We start from the raw sequence: 6000 nt of genomic DNA on the forward strand, positions 1-6000 counted from the left end.
CTCCTTCACATCATCCTTATCTCAGCTTAAATGGCACTGCTTCAGGGAGCCTTCTCTGAAGACCCAATCTAATCAACTCACCTGACGGTTGTAACTGCATCGTCTAGTTTTATTTTCTATGCAGCGTCATCCTTCTGTTCATTTATTTGATTTCACATTATTGTCCGTTTCTCTGCGCTGGGGTGTAATCTCCCTGACAGCAAGTACCTTCTGTGTCTCGTTCAACATTAACACCCAGTGTCCAGAGCTGAACCCAACACGTGTTAGGAACTCTAGAAGTATTTGTAGAATCAGTGACTGAATGAATGATTGAAAGGTTTTGATATGATACCCTATTCAAAGAAAGATTGTTTCAACCAGAGTTTAGAAGTGCCTGTATGGAAAAAAAGCACTTTAGTTGGAGGACTGATGATGGAATTTGGAATCGATAGAATCTGACTGCCTGTCAATTTCTAACTTTAAAATTTTCTTTTTATTTTTGGACTGCATATGGTCTTAGTTGGGGCACTCTTTCACTGTGGGCTTTTCTCTAGTTGCGGTGCGTGGGCTCCAGAGCATGTGAGCTCTGTAGGAAAGGCATGTGGGATCTTAATTCCCTGACCAGGACCAAACCTGCGTCCCCTGCAAGGGAAGGTGAATTCCTAATTAGCGGACCACCAAGGGAGTTCCTAGACTGTCAATTTCTGAGCTGATTTTTTTCTTTGTGTATATATATATATATATACTGAAAGGATCCTGGATTGAAAAGCATTTTTCCTAGATATGTGGAGTTCTAAAGACTCAATGGGGGCCATAGCTCGAAGGACATAAAAAATGATGGCCTCAGTGGTGGAAGGCAAAGCATGACAGTGAAGAAAACAATTTGTGCTGAGCCCCATACACCACCCTGGGGAACAAAGGGAGGCAAGAGGGCCTGCTGCTTCTCCCTCCCACGTGTCTGACACCGTGGAGCTTGTGAGTCACTTGTGAAAGGCTGCTCTCAGAAGCTTCCAGTCCTCTGCTTCCAGAGGCAGTCATGCCTTTCCCCCTGAAATTCAATTAAATCAGCCCTAATGAGTGACTATGCAGACAGGGAGCTCTTGTTTACAGAACACAAGGAATAATAATGAGGCAATATTAATTAGGATTGCTGTTGCAAATCAGAAAAAGTGATTCTCCACCTCAACAGCAGGGCAGATTTCTACTTTCAGACACCATATCGCACAGGTTTGAGAAAGAGAGAGGCTTGCGATCTTTGTTTATTGCCATGAAGTAGATGTTTGAGAACACCACCACTAAAATTTTCCTTTGTTCTACTGGCTTTAGTCGATTCCACCAATCACCATTCACTCTTTTTCTGGCTGTTGCCACTACTGAGTTTTCTGAATAAACACAGGCAACCGAGTTTTAACCACAATGATAAAATACTTAAGAAAAAAAAAGTCTGTGGGCAAAGGGCCACAGCAGTAGGAGGGTTTGACATGCGGATCATGTTTATCCTTTGATCATCTGTCATTTTGTTAGAAGAAAGCATATGCCATCCTCTGCTCTGTTTTTAAAATAGATTCAGAGGAAGTGAGGAATTAATCTTAACCTTAAACACATTGAGCCCAGTATTTCCTATCCAACTGTAGAAGGCACTATCTAGTTTCCTACACCTCGCCCTTGCTAAGTTTAGGTTCTTTGGGCCAGCTGTCAAGAGGGAAAAGGAGGGGGAAGGGCCTTTGCTTTAGATGGATAAGGCATTGCGCTGTCCACCATCAATCCTGGCTTATTTCCTCTCAATGCTTTCCCGTTCCCCACAGCGGCAGAACCAAGCATGACCAGAGCTAATGACCCCTGTGATTTTTCAGACGTTTGTTTCAAAATGGGATTGGCATGAATCTCTTTTCTCACTGTGTTCCGCTTCATGCTTATGTGCTACAAGCGCTGAAAATGAGTCAGCCGGTCAGCAGTGCATACCTTGCCCATCATCGTACTCTCTAGAAAAGCAAAGCTTGACCTTGCTTTTTAAAAATGATTGCTCAGAAGGGAGGCCAGCATGTCATCAGCTCACTGGCTCTGCATTCAGTGGAGGTGGTGTGGAGCAGCAACATTTGGAGAGTTTGTCTTTTAAAGTTTTTCTTCTTCAGGTTAACATTGACTTCACAGACAATTCAGTCGATGTTCTTCAACTTTTAAAAGCAATGAAGCTTTAGCTATTGCTGATGGCAGCACTTATAGCCACATGCTCTGTGCTCAGTGCTCAGGCTGGACTCATGACAGGTGTTCAATCTGTGCTTCGTGAATTGAACCTGAGTTAATGTCTAAGTGCCCTGTGGGGTGCTGGGGACCCTCTAGTGCAGGCGAGCTGTTCCCAGACTGGGTAGCTTCCCAGTGCACTTCAGTCGGGGGTGCTGCTCCTGCCTGTTTTTTTTTCAGCCCCTTCAGCCTGCTGCCCACTCATTTCCCATGCCCTGTGCCTGGGTACCGCCCTTCTTCTGCCAGAGCAGAATTCTGCTTTCCACACAAGCACAAGAGAATCAGAGAACACGTAGCAATATCTGCAGTCCCTGAGAAAGGCATGGCAACCCGCTCCAGTATTCTTTCCTGGAGAATCCCATGGACAGAGGAGCCTGGAGGGCTACAGTCCACGGGGTCACAAAGAGCAGGACACGACTGAAGCGACTTCACACGCATGCACGCAGTGCCTGTGGGTCCCATGATTTCAGGGTATGGCGAAGCTTGCTGAAAATGTTTATGAAAGAAGCCATGTGAGAGAAGAATAGCTATGAAAAATATTCTGCGTCCAAGAATCAACACTGCCTTTTCTTCTTTTTTACAGAAAATTTAAAACACAAAGACTAAGCAAAGACTAATGCAATGAACACTCATATACCCATAATGCAGCTTCAACAATTATCAATTTTTTGCTAGTTAGTTTCATCTATGAACTCTTCCAATTTTGTGTGCATGTCTGCGTGTGTGAGGAAACCAGGGAAACTTGGCCTTTACATAGTATTGAGTCCCATCTACTCCCATATTGTGTGTGCATTCTCAATTGCTCAGTCATGTCTGACTCCTCACAACCCCATGGACTGTAGCCTGCCAGGCTTCTCTTTTCATGGGATTCTCCAGCAAGAATACTGGAATGGATGGTCGTTTCCTCCTCCAGAGGATCTTCCCGACCCAGGGACTGAACCCGTGTCTCCTGTGTCACTTGCACTGGCAGGCAGATTCTTTATCACTATGCTACCTGGGAAATCACACTTCCATATTATTTAGGCACACATACACAAACATTTATAAATGAGAATGTTACCATTGAGTCTTTTATTACAGTGCCCTATTTTTAGGTCTTGGGACTGGTGGCTCCAGAATGTTTCAATTAAATGCTAGTAATGTAGAAAACAGCCTTTTTCAAGGCCTCATGTCCCCTTCATCAGTGGCTTTCAGCCACTTCCTTCTGTCTGATTGAATTCTTACACGTGTCTCTGGTGCTGCTGGTGGAACTCGTGTTGCTTTGTCAGTCTGTCTGCTTCTGGCACCCACACACAGCAAGTACAAGCTTCCTTTGGGCGTTTGAGACCGTTGGAGCTCAAACTTTTGTTAATTGCTGTATTTGCAGTGAATGTCCTTTTGTCACAGTGCAATGACCCATTTTTTTTCAACCACAGAGCTGATGGAGATGGGCTGCCAAGTCACATCAGGGGAATGGCTCAAAGAAAGGAGCAGTGGGCAGCAGCTGCACCCACGATAACCTGGGGAGTGCTCAGTTTTTATGGAATACGTTCATTTTATAGGTTGTGTTCTGTTACTGGTGTAGTTGAGAAAGATAAGGTGATGTCATCTGTTTTGATTTATACGCCCATAAAATAAGAAAAATCAAATGGAGTCCATAAAATTACCAGACCATCTCATTAAAATTACTCCCTGACCAGATGTGGCTCCTTGGTTCTAATAATTAATGATGAATTTGAATAAGTCAAAAGAGAGTAAACCTTGTTTTTATTATACACATGTTTCTGATGCTGCAGAGATTTTAGTATGCCAGTCGTTCCCCTACATAGATTAGAACAAAGTCAACAGGATGATTTATATTCATAGAATTGTAAAGTGAGATTCAGAAGAATGAGTTTCAGATGTCCGTTCCAGCGTGAGCTTCCCACAGGAGTGGTGAAGTGACTGCAGTGATCCTGAGCAGGTTCCCCAGATCCTCTCCTGGACCTTCCCTGGCAGACGGTGCTTCCCTGACTTTCCTGTCACTGACTTCCTGTCAGGTTCAGCCAGAGGGACGACTGACATGTGGGAAGAAGGGACAAGCCAAGCATCTCAGTTTCCCGTTGCTGCTTTAAGAGATTACCACACACTTATGGACTTAAATGACATGTTTATTACCTTTCAGTTCTGGAGATCAAAAGTTTGGAATAAGTCTTATGGGACCAAAAGCAAGATGTCAGCGGGGCTGCCCTCCTTCTGGATGCTCTAGGGGAACCTGTTTCCTCTCCAGCGGCTGCCACCTTCCTGGGCTGTGACCACATCACTCTGACCTGTCCTTCTGTTGTCACATTGCCTTCTCTGACTCTGACCCTCTTGTCTCCCTCTTATAAGGATCCTAGAGATGACACTGGATCCTCCTGAGTCATCTAGCACACTCTCTCCTCCTGAAGAGCCTTACCTACTCACAGCTGCAAAGTCCCTTTTGTCCTGTAAGGTAACATACTTACAGTTTCTGGCGATTAGAATGTGGACATCTTTGGAACAGGGGGTGGCATTATCCTTCCTTGCACACCAACGCATTTCTCCCCACCCACACTCAAGGTGACCTGGGCCCCTGCCCTCCGGTAAGCCTCCTGCTCCCTTCATCCTTATGGCCTGGGGATGGCAATGGCTTCCTGCTGGTGCTAACCTCTGGGTGCCACCCTGTCCCCAGGCTGGCCAGTCTCTTTTGTCTCTTGTGTAACAAATTCCTGGCATCAAATTCACTTGGTTTGAAATACAGAAAGTTGTTTGCTGTTTTCCTGGTTGGTGTCTGATTAATGAGGTAAAGTGGTGATGCCTGGGTGCTGATGGTCCGCAATGGAGAGTTTGGGAGATTACTCAGGATTAGCTGAGGCCCCGCCTTCCATTTAGCAGGAGTTTTCTCCCTCTCTGGGCCAGGACCATGCAAGCATGGTGGAGCTGTTAGAAGGACGGGCAGTGTTGTGAGTGAGGTACATAGGCTTCTGGGGTAGACCAGTTCAGCATCTCAGTGCAGATATGAAGAGCTCCCTAACCAAAGATTCTGAGCTGTGCAAAAGGACTATTTAAGAGAAGCTACCAAAGTAAATGTGGGAAGAGGTATTTAAGTCTCAATACTTGGATTTAAGTTCATCTATTTGTTCTCTGCATGATTCTTAACAAATCACCTACTTTCTCAGTCTCAGTACCCTCATCTGTTAAAATAGGAAAATCATACTTCAAAGGTTGCATGAAGGCTAAATGATATAATGTATGGAAAGCACTAAGTAAATGTCTTTTATTGGTTAATTCTAAAAATAATTACTGAGACCTACCATGGGCTGGCTACTGTCCTAAGTCCCTTTTCTTGTGGAGTTTTTGATTTATTGAGAAGATAGATGTTATTCAAATAATCACAAGAAACATACTTCTAATTAGAAGCACAGCTTTGATAGAAAGGTGCATAGTTCTTTGAGAACGTATGACAAAGAAGCCTGCCTTTAACCAGAAGTTCAAGAAAGCACCTAGGCTGAGATTTGAAGGATATGCAAGAGTTAAGTAGGATTAAGGGACTGGTAAGTATAAAGTTTCTGGGGTTAAATAGCACATGCTGTGTTCAAGGATCTGAAAGAAGCCCAAAGAGCAAGAAAAAAGTACAAGGCAAAGCTGGAGAGGTAGTCAGGTCCAGACCATGCAAGGCCTTACCAGGACTTTTATGCCAAGAGCTGATGGGGAGATCCTGAAGGATTTGAGGCAGGGTGTCTGTGTGATAAGAGCAGCTCTGTGATTCAGCAGACGCTTACCCTGGCTGCTGCCTGGAGA

Source organism: Bos javanicus, chromosome 3 (assembly GCF_032452875.1).
Source record: "Bos javanicus breed banteng chromosome 3, ARS-OSU_banteng_1.0, whole genome shotgun sequence".
NCBI lineage: Eukaryota > Metazoa > Chordata > Mammalia > Artiodactyla > Bovidae > Bos > Bos javanicus.